The 16,955-nt window shown below is 46.1% G+C and overlaps 1 protein-coding gene across 4 annotated transcripts in view; it reads right to left on the bottom strand.

Moving 5' to 3' along the window:
• Window positions 1–16,955, bottom strand: part of LOC135906551 (uncharacterized) — a 478,731-nt gene that overhangs the window by 65,443 nt on the left and 396,333 nt on the right. The window contains exon 1 of one of the 4 annotated variants that reach the window (XM_065437999.1): window positions 6,118–6,137. The exons of 2 other annotated variants lie outside the window; for them this stretch is intronic. The gene's annotated coding sequence lies outside the window, so the exon portion shown is untranslated. Of the gene's footprint in view, window positions 1–6,117; window positions 6,138–16,955 lie in introns of those variants that run through there. One more of the 4 variants, XM_065438002.1, reaches the window with a different exon arrangement.

Below are 16,955 nucleotides of genomic sequence, written 5' to 3'. Positions count from 1 at the left end.
TCGTGGGTTCGAGTGCCTTAATCAACTACGGCTTAATTAACACCAAAGGTCGTGAATGTAACTCCGACCAGAGGTAAAGGGCTCGGCTCCCACCAAAGGTCCTGTGGTCGACTCTCGACGTTTGCGATGGCAATTGGGAGGGGGGAGGAGGAGGAAAGGGAAAAGAAGAAGGCAGGGAGGTTAACCAGAAGAACGTCCGGTTGGCTACCCTACACCGGGGGAATGGGAAAGGGGAAAGCAAAGATCACAGGGAGAGAGAGGAGGGAAGGAAAGAAGGAAATTGCGGCAAGTTCGCTGACGCGTGTGGTTTTACAGAAATTGCCTTAATAGTCACAGGTGGTCGCACAATTGGAATCCAACTTGGACATATGGCCTGTTCGCCCATATCTCCAAGTGGGTTCGACTCCCACCGAAGATCGTGGGCTTGATTGCCGTAATTAACTATATCTCAATAACACTGCCTAAGGTCATGCTGACACTTCTTCGCGTCGGCTTCACGTTTTCCTACGAAGAAACTGATGGCCTAATTCGCCTTCATTGATGCAATGGTCGTGGATTCGACACCCACCAAAGATCGTAGGTGTTAAGTTCGCCTCAAATAACACCACAGATGCTGCATTGGACTCCTACCAAAGGTCGAGGTTTCGACTCCCTATGAATTTTGGTGTCACAACGCTGGACAATGTAAGACATCGGATTTTTCGTCCCATGAACCGTCTAAGGCTTTCGCCTTAGTAACAAGCATGGTGTCACACGCACAGAGAAACATGAACACATCGCACTCGATGACCACTGAAACTCGCTGTCAAAACGCTGGCGTGAGGAAACGCGGCAGCAGCAGCGAGCGAAGTGACCTTCGTGCTGCTTATATCGCTTCAACGCCAACTGAGCGACGAGAACAAAGCGCACACCAAACTATGAGCTGTCGACGCACCTTGACTATGTCCCCATCGCAGACCGCTTCCAAAATATGACCCACGCGACCGCGCGCGGCCGCCATATGCCGCTGCCGCCGGAGTAACGGTGGCAATTGCAGGGAAGGTAAATGCAAGGATTATGTTAGCGTTTTTCCAAGATTCCAGTACGCTCGACGTTATGAGGCATTGCGTATACGGGGTGGCCAGTTTCTCTAGAACAATCTGCCCACCATCCTTGCAATTCAGCTCGACGCCATATGCAATTCAGCTCGACGAGCGTCATAATGGTTGCGCAGCCTACAAACATGATTATCCCAGGTTGTTGAGACCGCGGTTGCTTGAAGTTGGAGAGCGCTTCCATTTCGACTGCTACCGGCGAAAGTTGTCCGCAATTTGCAGAGATATGTGAGGTGCATTTTTCAGCTACTCTAAGCAAGCGCCACGTCTTTTTCAAAGAAGGCTTCGTCCATTTGCTCGCTCTACACGCCCACAAGCGCGTCGGCGGCCCGAGAGGCTCAGATGTGCGCGGTTGAGTTTAAGAAAAAAAGAAAAAAATAGAGAGAAAAAGAAACCCGAAAGCAAGATGTGGTGCTCCGAAACTTCACAACATCGTTTACTCAGGGCCGCTGAACGCTGAAACGAGACATGCTTCGTAATTCAGTCCCGCTGGCGTTTCAATATAACGAGACCCATCGACGGGTACAAAGAGATTATGCATGCATTATGATAGTAATCACCGACGGAAAGTACTTTTGAAAAGGCGAACGAGGCGCTCAGGCGAGACGTGAAAGCGTTATTACTTGGCTTTGTGTGGTCATAGTACGATATGCATTAGCGAGACGCGCTCTAGAGTTTGTTGGCCATTAACTATTCACGCTGGCGCGCCGAGAGACTCGTCCTTTTGAGTTGCACGCGTTTGCGGGCTCATGGAATATTGACACGGACGAGCGGAGCTTGGGACGCGAAGCGGGAGATGAGATGTTGGCGCTATATGATGGACATTTGATGCTTCTCTAACGGCACGAAAACGTTTAAAAAAAATGATCGAATACTCAAACGAATGAATTGACGAGCATGCGTACGAAATTTCGGGCTGTGCAACTGGAAAGCAAGGGCTAAAAGAGGCGCTGAACGTGTGCAGGTTTGGAGGATGGCGGTTGAGCAAAGACACACGCGAGACCCAGACTTTGCGTTGGACTCAAGGGAAACGCCCCTAGTGATCATATACTACCTTAGCTTTATACGCAAGGCAATCATAAAGTAATATGGATCCAGTGATACTGCTTCGAAAACTGACATTGTAATAAAGCATGCGAGAGAACGATGAAATTAGAAAAAAAAAGATAAGCCATGATCAGTTGAGCATATCGACTGGCAGGCTTTAGAATAATGAAAGTAATAATGAAACTATTCACGCCGTAGTAAATGTCTTTTGGTGTTTGCGTCTTCTCGCTCGTCAATTTCATAATCACACTGTTTCTGCGCCAGAAAACACGATCAAATTCTGTAGTTTGAGATGACACTTCGATTACACTTTGCGGAGCAAGAAAAATGGAAGTTTCAGCGGTGAGATGAATCTAGAAATTTTTATGCGAGTCTGACACTTTATTAGGCCGACCTGCATCGACACGGCTTGTGTCGACATGCGCAAAGTCGACTACGACAGGCGAAAAAAGAAAAACAAAAGAAGAGAAAACAAGAAACAGAAAATATTGATAAAGGAAAGGTTGAACATAATTTAAAGAAAGACAAATACATGGCTGTGCCGTTTTAGCATAGATGAAGGGAAATAACTAGGAGGGAGCGTCGCTTCGTGATCTCGGAGCCTAGACATGAAAAATATAGGCGAAAGACTGATGGTAAATAGGCCCTTAATACGCGATGGGGAAGCGGTAATTTCTACCTGACAAGCACACGGAGAACGTCGGGGAGAGTACAGAGTGGAGAGGGAGTGACGAGGGCCGTTCGTGACGAGAACGTCAGTAAACGCTACCACGAACCAAACGATGCCGCGAAAGGTCCGACCACCAAGGAGGCTCTATTTCCCCAAGAGTCAACGCTCAGATTAGTCGACGAATGGGTGGGAGGGACTGCATCACAGGACGTTGGCTTGCCGAGGCTACCTACCTGAACGTCATGCTCCTTTCTAGTTTTTGTCGTTGTCGTTCTTCTTTCCGTATTTACTACCCCTAGTGCAGGGTAGCAAACCGGAGGCTTCAACTCTGGTTAACCTCCCTCCCTTTCTCTCATTTGCATCTCTCTCCCTATCTTCTTTTTATACAATGTGATTGGCATTTAAGCGCATGACCCAAACGCAGGCCTAATCTGTACACTAGACGGACAGCAGTTAAGAACATATCAAGGAATGCGAGGCAGTTTTCTTTGCGGGCTACTTATAATCACATGTGTACTCTTAAAGAGTTCGAAAAACTGAGGCAACCAGCAGCTGCCGTTGAAAGCGGCACTTTAACACCCACTGTAAACGTATAGGAGAGTAGAAAATGACAGCATGCTTGCCTAGTGCGAACATTTCGTAAAGAGAAGTTGTTTGTCAAAGGCACGCCTTCTTGTCAAAACATTACCTTGGGAGCGAAAGGTGGTCTTCGTTTCTGCGAGTTTGTTGTAGAAGTTTCCATCTTCCAAATACATTTTCCTCTACCTCAGACAAACATTCACACAATATTTTTTTTTTTCATCGCTTGGCTCTTCTCATTGTCTGCACCACAGCAGCCTGCACACATGGTGCACATGATTGCGCTTAACTCGTCATTGCGGAATTTCGCGTAGGTGTCTGATGTTATTCTACGACGCAAGGAACTTGTTTTCACGCAACTAATTAGTCGAACTTTGCTCCCATGACACTGTCGCGAGTGGACCACAACATTCGCGTTGTTATCAAAACAAAACCACGCTGTTGTTTTTGCCTTCGGTATAAGTCCACAGTGCGGTAAATGGTTTGTCCACGTCGGGGGATTATCAACACGCGCCCCGGGGCGTCCGAGTTGAGCACCCGATTGGACTGACCTCCCCTCTACCGTGCTGTTGCTCGTCGTCCCACTCTTAACATCCTTTCCTTTGTTTTTTACACGCATTAAGCCTAATTACGCGGAAAACGACCGAACATCCCCTGTGTGACTGCCCCCCATACGAAGATGAAATGAGTGCCTCTCAGACAGCTCTGTGCCATTTAGACGACGGGCTTTTTCGCAGAGAAGATCTTGAGCCCGTGGCCCCGTGTGCCTGCTATGTGCAAGGCCACAAAGGCACTTGTGCGTTTCTTGAAAATGCACCAGCCTGTATGACCGCCTGTGAATGACTCAGCGATGAACGCTAGTGAGTGTAAAGGTACAAACTGTAAACTTTTCTTCCTGCTCCACTTTCAACCCCCCTTTCCACCTTCACCAGTGCAGGGTAGCCTACCGGACTCAGCCTGATTAACCTCCCTGCCTTTCCCTTGTGACCTCTCCCTCTCTCTCTCTCTCTCTCTCTCTCTCTCTCTCTCACACACACACACACACACACACACACACTCTCTCTCTCTCTCTTTCTCTCTCTTTCTCTCCCGCTTTCGTGGGTAATGGATGGCCGGCGGGGGGGGGGGGTCTTTCATTGCCGTTACAAAGGCCCCGATGCAAAGGGCGCAAGCTATCACGCGACGGAGTTGATGGGTATACGTTGGACGCCGAACGCCAATTGTTATAGCTCTTTGAGACGCTCGTGTTGTCCCGTGAGAGCTTTGGGACGTCTAAAGGTTTGCACGCTTTGGTGGAGCGTTCGCGGAGAACAACCCTCCCCTTCTCCCGCAACCCTCTTCCCATGTGGCAGCTGTGGAGAGGAGGGTGGACGTTATTTATACCCCGGCACTCGCGCCTCAGGAGTCGGCATACTTAAGACACGGCGGCTCTTATCTGTTGCCGCCTATAGTGCAGCTAAAATTTGCCGGCTTACAGCTCCGCTCTCTACTAAATTACGTAATCGGACAAACGCTGCCTAAGTCACCACTGCAACAAATACGCGCATTCAAGCGCATCATTCTTTTGACAAAGCAAATAGCTTTCTAGAAACGTTCGGCCATTTGCGCACACTGATAATCATTGTCGATGGTTACTGCACAACCTTTCTACCATTTCCGTCTCTTCTTCTTTTTCTGGTAGCTCTTCCAACATGTCTGGTACTTCAGTTCACTCTGCTGTTTACTTCCTTCTCTTCCTTGTTGTTTTGTGTTCCTCTTACTTTCGAATTGCCCAGCTCCTCCTCCTAATTTCTGCTCTTCTACAAATTCCCTTTTGGAAGGTACTGTCAAATCTATTTTTCCTTCTTCAGTTCACCTTAACGTCTCTTATTCCTTCTGTGCCCTTTCATTCGCAGCTGACCATCTTACTTTGTTCTGGTCCCTCTTTCCCATTCTGTCCTTCTTCATCCTCCTGGAAATTCTGTTGCTTCCTTTCACGCTGCAGTTGTCTATCTACATACAGCGGTAAAGAATATGGCTTCCTTTGCCTCTCAGTGTCTCCATTAATGCCTCGAACAATAGAACCGGTCATCGACGTTGCTCAGCGGCCATGTAATAAAATGAATTGTTAATAGTTAATAATATTGTTCCTGCCATTAAGTAAACTTCGGAAACTATTTCTTTTAAAGTCCCGCGTATATTCCCAGAAACAAGCTCGCTGAGACTACCATAACAGTCGGGCTTGCAAACAAGGTTGTATTGCGTAAAAAAAGAGGTTCCTCCGTGAGTGCCACTTTTAAATTCTTTTTACTTTCGCCATGGCATTTTTTCTCTTCTCCGTGCAAGCTTACCCGCAGTCCACATTCTGGATCTTTTTTTTATTTTACCATGCACGTACGCAGCCGTATTACATTGCTTAAGCATGAACGACACCACCTCTCTACACCTGGTGCGCAGTCTTCACCTGCATAGATTCCAATGGCGCGATAACACGTGAGAAGGGACGTAAAGTTACGTTCGGAGACACCTTCATCCCGAAGGATCCAAGGGAGATCGAATGCCAGCGCATAACTCTGTGCACAGTGACCGTGTCTAGCGCACGACGCCGTCTCGTGTTCCGCGTGAGATGGCACAAAGTGGTGCCGCGGGTCTTGTTACCCATTAGTGTGGTTGATCTCTTTCGGTAAAACGGCATTATATATAACCCCAAGGGAGGATGTGCTGCCCTCCGCTGCTCGGTTGACTCACCCACGGAGGTACGAGATGGCGCTACGCACTTGTCTTAGGTCACACAGTTGGCCCTGCAGTTAAAAGGCCTGTGGTTAAAAAAGTCGCTCAATGTCCACGGCCTTGGCCATGAGCGGCACTGGCTAATACTGCGTGTACACAGACATCCCAGGAACAAGGCGCAGGATAGCCGACGCAGTAGTTTAATTGGTAAAGCACTGAACGCATGCTGGGGAGGATGCGCGCTTTCGGTGCCAACCTGTGGCACGGTATATTTGATCCACTTCCATTTCCCTATGCCAAAGTATTCCTCTACTAAAGATAAGCGTAACAATGAACCTTTAGTTATGAACCTCTATGTGGGCTCATTGTTTGTTACTTCCTACGGTCGTGGTTAACGAAACATCGAATTCTTCTCACTCTTCTCATTCAGCGCGACATCTGCAATCCGTAACAATAGTTGGATTGATTGATCAAATAATTGATTATTTGCATATACGAATGAACTCGGAGATGTTTAAGTGCATTTTGTCGCGTGCATCGCCACTAACGGTAAATTGTTAAATAGCTAAAAGACGGCAAGAACAGGGGGCATGAAAACATTCCAGCGACACAGCGGTTTCCGCAAACTATAACGTGGACAGTCAATGGGACGTACAGAAAAACTTCCACAGGACAGTATGTTTCCCAGCTCTTGAGATTATACACACTGCGATAATCCTGATTTAAAACTGTTGCCGATGGGAAGGAAGTTTCGTTATTTACTGAAGTTTCGTCCTCATTCTTTGAAGGTATACAAACGTGAGTAGAAAACGTGGCATGGACAGTGTTAGTGCTATAGAGAAATATTTGCTGATGTTGATAAGTCTCAAAAGTATGCCTTGTTGGCACACCCTCTTTATTCATGCAGGCACACCTCCCTTTCAAGATTTGTAGGGAACTTCAATCGGCGCAGCAGTAGCACTCAGAGCGAAATTACGAAGCCCTTGACATTCGGCATTTCCTTGGGTGAACCTCGACGAACGTCTTTTCTGCTCTTGCACTACTATTGCACCAATATTACAACAGAGTCGAAAAGTATTTGCGAAACTCAATACTGGAATGTGCCGTGAGAGTCCGAAGCTAGACTAGTTCGTTTTGTGAATACATCTGCGGACAGCCAATACGAAAACGAGTAACAGCGCAAGACGACGGGTCGTGACTGAGACAGACGAAGCGCTGTCTTGTTACCCGTATCAGTCACGTTTCGTTGTCGAGCGCTGTTACTCTTTTTCTTCAATCAAGTTCTAACCAGCCCAAGTTAGCACGTTATTGCAGCACATATGAATAGACAACAAAAGCGGAACATATATTCTCGCTATCAACTTATGGTTTTATTAGGAACCACCACCTATTGCCTCTACAAGCCTTAAATTTTTCCTTTGGCTTGTTCTCTTTCAGGTGACGTGACGTTCTGTGTTCCGCACTACTCTAAGTAAAAACCATCATCTGAAAGTCAGCGCATTTGTTCCGTTCTTTTTTATTTTTCTTGTCCTCTGTCTTGCGCTATATAACTTCCCCGCTGAATTCAGTGCTCTTCTCTTCGACCATGAAAAGTTACAATCATCCTGCACGCAATACGCGTCGAGGACGGTGGCCCCTATTCGTTGCCACAACCACCCGCGGAAAGCTGACATTGAACTAAGTAATGCCGCTTCGTGTTGGGAGCATCCGCTTTCTCAAAACCTTCGTAGCACAGGCTGGATTACGAGCAGAACACGAGCAGCTAACAAAGGTACAATATTCGCGCCATTCAGCAGACTCTACCGGCAGATACAGGTTGGCGCTATGTTGCCCGACGCCAAACAAACATTTTCTAGCATACTATCTTCGCGATATTTTAGTTTGTTATGTTCTGCCTCGTTCATTGAGTTCGCGACGCGTAGGCGTTATTTGATCTGTCGACCGTGGTCCCATTGATCGATACAAGCCTTTCGGAGAGTTCTTCATCGTGCCGCATTCCGGCGTTTCTAACGTTCTCTGTCCGCACGCCGGGCCGCATTATGTATGCGAGTTACGGTATGGCGATAGAGCTGTTTCGAGGTAGTTGACTAGACGCGTCGAATAAACCAGGTATTGCAATGTCCGCTGGTATAGGTTAGCTTTCTGCATCGCCTTCCCCGCGATCCATCCAGTTGCTTGGTTCATATCTCTTCGCTTTGGGCGCGAACGTCGGCTATCGAGTTACGGAACGCTAGCTTTGCCAAAGTGTAGTCGTTCTCCACGATAACGGCACTCGAGTTTTCTCTCCACCTGACTACCGAATAATGTTGTTTGAGTGGGCGAGCAGTCTCAGCATCAATGATAAGGGCGGGGCGCATATGAACACACTTTGTCGCTAAGGGAAGACACCATGCGATGACGTTTTTTGGATTTAAGAACGGCGTGGTTTATTTTATTTCCGGACGGATTGAAAAGCACACTTTTCTTCCGGAAACCAGATGCTCTGTATTTTTTTCTTCGTGACAGAGAAGGGACGCAGTAAACGAACAGCTCATTTCGTGACTCCACGAACAGCGCATAGGAAACATGTGACGAAGAAAGGACCGAGAGGATTGGAATGCAGTACATTGCAGAAGATCAACGAACACACTCTGGTGCATCTGTGATGAAAAGTATGCGGGGAAAAAATGATTCATGCAACGACTACAAAACAATAACAACAAAATTCCCCGATCTAAGAGGAAGACTACAGTTGAGACGGGTATTACAAACGTCCCGGTTTCCTCCTCAGTTCCAGTTTATCGGTATGCGTTTCCAAGAATTTCTTTTTTCTTTCTTTTCGGAAAACTATTTGTATACTTTTGATCACAGGTGTACGTTTAGAACTGAGTTGGTAGGCCTTAGGGGAAATGAAAGGGAGAGGGAAAGGATGCATAGAAGGGCATAAGAAAGGGAAACTCAAACTCGCAACCTTCACGTTGGGACAGTAACTCGCGTCGAAAGTGCGCTTGTAACATGGACGATCACGAACAATGTAAATCGCCGCATAAGTGCATGTAGAAGTAGAAAAATAGTCAATGAATGCTAGGTTATTAAAGGGCGTGCTTAGCTCGACAAAACAAACTGGCTCGCTTCACCCTCGTCACACTCATTTCACTAGAACGGAATTCGCAGTTCGCCTAACTTCGTTTTCGGCGCCATCGGAGTGCAGCGCGTCGATGGAAAATTTGCTCTATTTATTGCCTTACTTCAAAGCCGACATACAATGCGATTTGAAAGAAAAGTGCCAGGCTAACCGTAAAGACAACGTTTGTTTTCTTTGTTGTTCGTTCACTTGCTCCTCGTTTCACAAAACTCGTGTTCTCTTCGGGAGAGGTGCCGTCACTGGTGAAAGCCTCTTCGCTATTGTCGCTCTACTTCTAGTTTTACAACGACGAAAACATAAATCGTAGCAACAAAATTTTGCAGAAGCGCAGCAGGATAAAATTAAAAAAGACAAGTAGGATTCACGGTTCCTTTTTGTGACAACACAGCCCTTCTCTGTGACGTCCAGTTAAATGTGGAGCATCAGTTGCCCGATGATTTGCATCCCACCCGTCTGCTTACAGCCCTAGGAACATGTAAGCGCTAATGTGTGGCCCGTAGAAATACTTCGCGCATCAGGCAATGGAGCTTGAGAGAAAATATTTTTGATTATTTATTTATTTATTATTTATTTATTGTACCTCACAGGCCCATTAAAAGGCGTTGAGTAACGGGATACCATGCAAAGCCTTAGAAAGTGAGCAAATTATAATGACTATTACACTATCCGACAAAGCCAACGTATATTTACAAAAGGAACGATTCCTGTGCTCGCATTTGAAAATGAGATCCATAAGCAGAACAGATGAACCTATATAGCAACTTACGAACATCAGTACACGTTGCCAACAAAAACTTTTTGCAGTTCTTCACGAAAAGCATGAAGAGGCAACTTTATCCTGGGCTGTTTCAGATTTTTTATGGCACGATGCAATGCGGATTACTTTAATGACAACGTGTTACCGAAGGTGTGCTTGAAGCTATGGCTATTGCTAAGGTGACTTGACATTGATTTTGACATTGACACTGATTGGCACTGATTTTTGTCAGTCATTGTATAGCTAGGCTAATTATAAACTGAAAGCTCATGATTCCTGGCTACAATATTTCCGCTGGCTACGTACACATATCGTGATGAGTCACAGAATTTGAAAGGACGTTTGGACAGCCTTTTCAAACCAGATACAAAAAAAAAATATATTCATACCTGTGGGAGGCACGGTCACTCTTAAATACTTCTTCGTTATTCTCGATCTACTTTGGATTTTACAGCTAGAGTAACAAAGACGTCGAACAGCATTATCTGCGCTGCAAAATCAGCCATCTTAAACCTGCACAGAGTGGACAGAAGGTACTTGGTATATTCCCCGTTAACAATTTTCTCCGCCTATGCTAACATGGCGTGGCCTGGCTATCCTTAAGGAGACGTCATCTCTACACCAGCAATTTTTTTTAAGCTCCAAACATCAACTCGCCTAGCGTAAAGTTCTTGTTTCTATAGAGACGTGGACGCCGGAACGTGATTTGACCTTTGACGCTATGCTGCCTACACGTGGGGCTGAATCTCGTTGCACATAGCTCCTGCGAGGACAGTATCTAGCGGCAAGAAGCTTTACGTCTGCAATGTTTCTTGGTTATTTGTAACGCAAACAATGTAGTACACATTAAAATATATTACAGTAAATAACGGGAAATATATTGGCAGCTCTATTACCAAGCGTTTGACAGTCAAAATGACGGCAGGCTGTCATTTTGTGAGGCGTGACGTGCTGCGACATGCTGCACACGGCTCGCAATCGAATTTCTGTATCGTCGCGCTAATTACAAAGTACAGCCAATTACAGCTAATATACAAGCTCATATCGAGCCAAGATGAGACTGCTCTCTTAGCTTGGCTTCATATGTCGGGAAGGAGCATGCCGCCGTGGAAGGCATGCCGTGTGGTCCCTGTCGAAGTGCACACAAATAGCCAATTTTCATCACTTCATCATCCCATGGTGCGGAGAGAAACCAGATCTATACCACATATCATGGGCCTGTCAAAATATTGAGTCCCCAACTATCTATAAAATTAAAAACCCGAGTGCGGAACAGTGAAAGAGTATGCTTTCCAGCGTAAGCTTGAACGGCCAAAAGCACCTAGTAGAGCGAGCTCGCGGGTTGGCCATACTCAGTGGAGTTTTGGAGTAGGGCACCAACCCTGTGATAGCAGACAGAAGAATCCATCAGAAGATGGAAGAGGCCGTCTCAAGCCACGAAGATCTCTTTTCTAGAGCCCAATAAATGTTTTCCGATCCGATCTGATTCTCGCGGGCAATGAATTGCTTTACCACTAACTCGAATAACAGCTTGAAGTTGCGCGAGTGCTATAAACTTTTTTCTACGCTTCAAGGATCTCAAAAATACGCCTCGGGCATTCAACAGCAAACCATTGCAGTCATATACCGATTCAATTTGTTCTTTGTTCAAAAAAAATTTTTAATATACCGCGCAACTCGGCATGTTAGGCTGGAGAACCCGAAGAGGCGGACACAACATGCGCCAGGCATTGCAATGTGCTGGCAGCTTATGCAACAATTTCACCAACGTCTGATTATTCACTCAGGGCGCCTGTTTAAACTTCAGAATTCAAGCCGAACACGAGTGATGTCATGTTGGCTTAGCATAAATGTTATGACTAGCTTGCCTTTCGAGATAGTCGCCTCCAAAATCTCCTAGAAATTGCGTTGGTGTTACAGATAAGATCAACCCCACAAAGTCTAACGTAGGACATTCGACGTGCTGAGTTTCATACCTCGAGATGCTGATTTAACAACTCACCGCATAAGCCCTAGTTATCGTATCTGAAACGCAGTTAGTAGCTCAGAAGACCAAATACTAATGAATAAATTATATACAAGTGATATTTAACTCAAATACCATTTCGTCATTTTTCTTTCTGCTACGAATGTACTCTTCATTGGGAGAAATAAAAATTATCAAGTTGTTTTAATTTTTGTTGCTGTGGTATGATGTTGTTGGCAATTGGCTTTGCATGAGCCACAGACGCGAAGCTGAACTGACGAAAATCGCGCTATATGTGTGCCATTAGTTTGATTAGGATTTGTTGTTTTGAAGTTATTTTGTCGTTAGAATTTCGCTCGTATTTTTCTATGGTAGTTGAACTGTTCTATAAGATTGCCGTGACCTCCCCCCCCCCCCTATCCCCCTGCCCCCATGAAATACCATCATGTTGATGGCCTATAGGGGTACTTCGAATAAAAATACATACATCTGCTTTAGCGCCGTTAAATTGCTTATGACGTTGATACATAGATCAATAAAATAATGATGTGCATCTCAGGAGGAAATGTGCCGAATTACCCGCATATATCGTTTTATATCGCCCCTGCCCTAAACAAAGAGTACCGCGCAATCCTGAAACAATCACTGCGTTTGCTTTTCTTGTAACTTCTTTATTTAAAGACAGGGGGCTCTTCGATCGAATGTGAACTTCAACCAACTTGGTACCGCCTCCACCTTCATGAGCATCGTTAATCCCGCGTGGGCGCTGGAATTAGCTGGCATCCCAAAGAGAGCGGCTTTAAAAATGGACAGGGGCGGCGCCTTTGTTGCTTTGTCGATAACTTCCCTCTCGTGATTCACTAATCGTGTTTCTTTATTGTGAATAATGTGCAGAATTTTACGGCGCACAGCTGCTCGCAATCTACTTTACTGTTGCCGCCGACATCCCACTCTGCTTTCGAACATGCTCCATTAAGTTTACTGGGCTCCTGTTTTTCACCTTAGCCACGGTTATTCGGGACGTTTAAAGCTCGGGCGAAATCGCTCAATCGATAACGATCGGGCGTTGCGCGAATATTCTCAATCTTGAATACCACTCGAGCAGTCTTTGCCGATCTGTTCTTATTCGATTCGATATTTCACCATTCAGCATTGTCGAATACTGGATACCGTTACAACACGTAAGATAGCAGCACCCATTGGAGCCCCGAACGGGGCAGACCGATGCAAATGAGGACCGTTCCGAATGATTCCGCTACAGGAGAACCACGGTTGTTGTGAAGGGCCAGCAGTTCCACAGCGAACGCATGGAGCAGTGCGTGATTCATCATGTCCAGTCATTTCCTGTCGTTTGGGCAGCTTATATCGGGGTTTTTTTGTCTCCATTCAGGCAAAGCATTTCGTTATTTTTACCAGTGTCACTCTGCTTACACCGCTGTGGGGTGGCGCAGTATCAAACCTATCTCCTTCAAAGAACACAATGCTGAATGTGTATCCGGTTACGTTCTGTGCGCTTGTATCATTACTGTTATTGCAGAGGTTCACAAGATAACTGAAAGTAGTTATTTTCATTTATTCATAAGTGATTCTGTTGACCGAATGCGCGGTTACGAAATTCCTTGCGCGCTTGTATAATATAGTAGAAAAAAGATAAACAATATCTTTCCCAAAAGTACTCTTTACAAACTTTGTATTTCACTTTGTTTAGAAATGAGAAAACATTCGACATTTCGGTTCGTTAGTCAGGGGTCAGTCGTTTCATATTTATTTTTTCATAATACTCGTATTCGATTTTATTCGGACATTGCACTATTCGAACACCCCTAATAATGATCAACAGTGACCAAGCACGGTAATGCTCAACCTGAAGCGAACACTTCGTCAACGGGAGTCGTCTTGCTGAGGGCACAGTGACTGACCAAGACAAGTGCTTCTACCGAAGCATTGGCTCGAAGGTGATGATTCTTTGCTTATTCAGCCACTGCTAATCCCTTTGCTTAAATAACTTGCTTGTCGATGTGTGCATCGCGTAAAAGTGGATGTGAAAAAAAAATTATTTTCTATCCAATCACAAGAAACTACTACAGTATTAACTACAATAGGGCAAGCGAGGATGAAAAGTTGGAAGAATTGATCGCCGTGAACAAGAAACGAGTATCGCGGAAACATTTGCTAGCAAGGCAGATTACAAGTAACTAAGCATATGAATCAAAACACTATCTGCAACTGTCAGTTGAAATACCAAGCGCGAAAAATGAAAGAAGTAAGTACGTGCGATGGGAAAGAGCTTGTACAATTAAGTCATGAAATGGGCGTCAATATATAAAATGGCTGGAGGTGTATAGCTGAAAAACCCAATAAACGCTCTACCTGAACCTTGAACGCGATATTAAATGGTGTTGTCAAGAAAGAAGAAAAGAAGGGACACGTCTAGATGTCGTCAATTTTATCGTGGTCTGTATACCTAGGCGATTGAGTCAGCCACTACGTCTTCGAGTCTTTCTGTGAACCGCTTGCTAAAAATGAAGCTAATTAAATAAATTCCGAGATTTTACGTGCCAAGAATACGATATGATTGCACGGCATGCAGTAGTGAGGGTTTCTGGATGAATTTTGACCACCTAGAGTTCATTCGCATGCGCCTAAATCTAGGTTCGTGAGTATCTGAGCGTTTTTTCTTTCGGCGACATCCCCCTCCCCCCCCCCCGATATGCGGCCGCCTCTAACGGGATCCAGCCCGTGACCCCACACCGCGATCCACTGGTGTTGCTTAAGTTTTAATTGATAGTGTCATTGAGGTAAAGAACCCGAAAGTGACGTGCGGCTTTCAACCTTCAGGTGAGCAATGAAATTTACATTTAAATAAGTAGTAGAGTAGATGTTCGAAGGGGTTGTTCGCATACACAAAGGTCATTCGGGCGATCTGTCACTCCTTCCAGTTAGGGAACGAGGATGTCAAAGTCGCTGGTGTACTATCGCACACAGCGTTAGCTACAAAGATCGATGGCGTAACAAAGTGTTCGCGTGTTGGAGCTCATGCTGAGCTCGACAGTTCCCCACATTCCTCGCTGCCTCATTTCAATACATGAAAAGTAGTTCTTGCAGGTATTTGTGACAGGGCTTCTAGTATTAACAAAAACAATTAAACAAGGCGGTTTGACCTCTGTTACGTTTCGCCTACGACGCGCGGTATAACCGGCGCGGATGCAACGGACGCCGGGGCTTCGTTCAAAGCGGCGGACATTTTGGCCCGTTCGGAGCTGCCGCAACGCATCTCCGCCAAGAGCGTCCAGGCATGTTTCAGTGCCACGTGTCTTCGTGTGTGCGTGTGTGTGTGTGTGCCCACGCTTGTCAAAGCGCGGCAGCCGGGGAGAGCCGGGCAGCCCCAAGTGTGAAGCGAGGAGGTCTGACCGGCGCCGGCCCGGCTGATGCGTCACTACACTCGTCTCAACATGTCTCTCAGCGTGTCCGTGCCTCGCTGTCACGTGGCCTCGTCCCGTGACGTTTCCTCTTGCCCTCAACTCCGAGTGTATAAAAGCAGCTGCCCCCGGACGCCTGGAGAGAGGCTCCGATTTCATTCCGTTGAGTATCGTGCTCTCCCGTCTCTCCACTTCGGTCGACCGGACCGGCCGCTCTTTTGCGATGCTAGAATAAACAAGTTCTGTTAGCAGTCGACTCATGCTTTGCTCAGACCTTCGGATGCTTCCAGTTGTGCCCCAGGCCGCCAGGCCAACGCTACCCTTGGGGCTTGCGACCCAGATGCAATACATCCGGAAGCAGCGTAATAGGTTAAATTGAACGCCGTAATCAGGAGCTCCGGATGACTTTTGGACAACTGTGGCTCCTTAACGTGCAAGCCCAAAAAAATAACGAAGTTACCCAAGCGTTCTTGCATTCTGTCCGCCTTCGGAAGAGGCGAGCCGTGGCAGGGAGTCGAACAAGCAACCTCCGCCTCAGCAACCCCATTGCCACGGAGGCAGTTCAAAGGTCGAAGTGGTTTACTGATGTGTCTGCTTGCTAATAAAAATGGAAATTTGAGCTAGCTGGTGAAAGCGTAGGAACTGAATATCGGAATATGCAAGTTTTTTGAAGGGTAGGAAGAAGTTTAAGAAATAAGTGTATTGGCCAATTATTCCCGGGCTAGCTCGAAAAAAAAAAAACATTACGAACTAGTTTGCTAAATATAAAACCGATATTTTTTGTCTCATAATGTTCGAGTGTATTGACAATACACCAAACACCCCAGAAATATGTGGGGCTGCACGACATCGTCAAGCCGAAACGAAATATGCTCAAGTACGACTCCTGTTTGGGCTAGTTGGTTCATGCTTGATTGAGTAAAGAGCAAGCCGCAATAGACCAGGACTGAAGAAGAACACAAACTTAGGGGTCCTTTAGCCTTTGAATGGTGTTATGTGTTGCATAGTTTGATAGTGAATCGCAGATCGTACTTGTTATGTCTCGTTTTTCTCCCCGTTGGCTTGACAATGACTGTGCTTGAGGAATTGCTTCCTGTGCCGCTCCACGTGTGCTTCTTGTTTGCTGACTTCATCTATTGTTCCAGATATGATTCCTGAGTGGTAGATGGATTGCTGTATTTTACGTCTAATGTTTCATGCGTGATCGGGCTTCGTTGACCTACGTAAGGCAGGCTGGTTGCTGAAATAAACTTAGTTGTGAGGGCGCCGGTCCTGTTGTTTGTGTTCTTCAGTCCTGGTCTATTGCGCATTGCTCTTTACTCAATCGAAATGAAAGTGTGCCTTAAAGTGTAGAACGAAAGAAACGGACTCAGCAGTGATCAGCATTTCGACGGTCTCTGCAATTGCACCGACCTCATTACGACAGCGCATGCCAAATGCAGGCAGTCTTCATACAAATACTCAACGCAGGTGATAATCGCGCCAATGAAGGCCGGTTAATCGAGCGCCACTACGAGCGCCGAGCACGGACGAAGACTGTAGGTAGAAGAGTACGTCAGCACCTAAACAGCTGAGGACTTGGAGGGGGAA

This window comes from Dermacentor albipictus, chromosome 9, assembly GCF_038994185.2.
Source record: "Dermacentor albipictus isolate Rhodes 1998 colony chromosome 9, USDA_Dalb.pri_finalv2, whole genome shotgun sequence".
Classification (NCBI taxonomy): domain Eukaryota; kingdom Metazoa; phylum Arthropoda; class Arachnida; order Ixodida; family Ixodidae; genus Dermacentor; species Dermacentor albipictus.
This window is presented reverse-complemented; position numbering and strand designations above follow the sequence as displayed.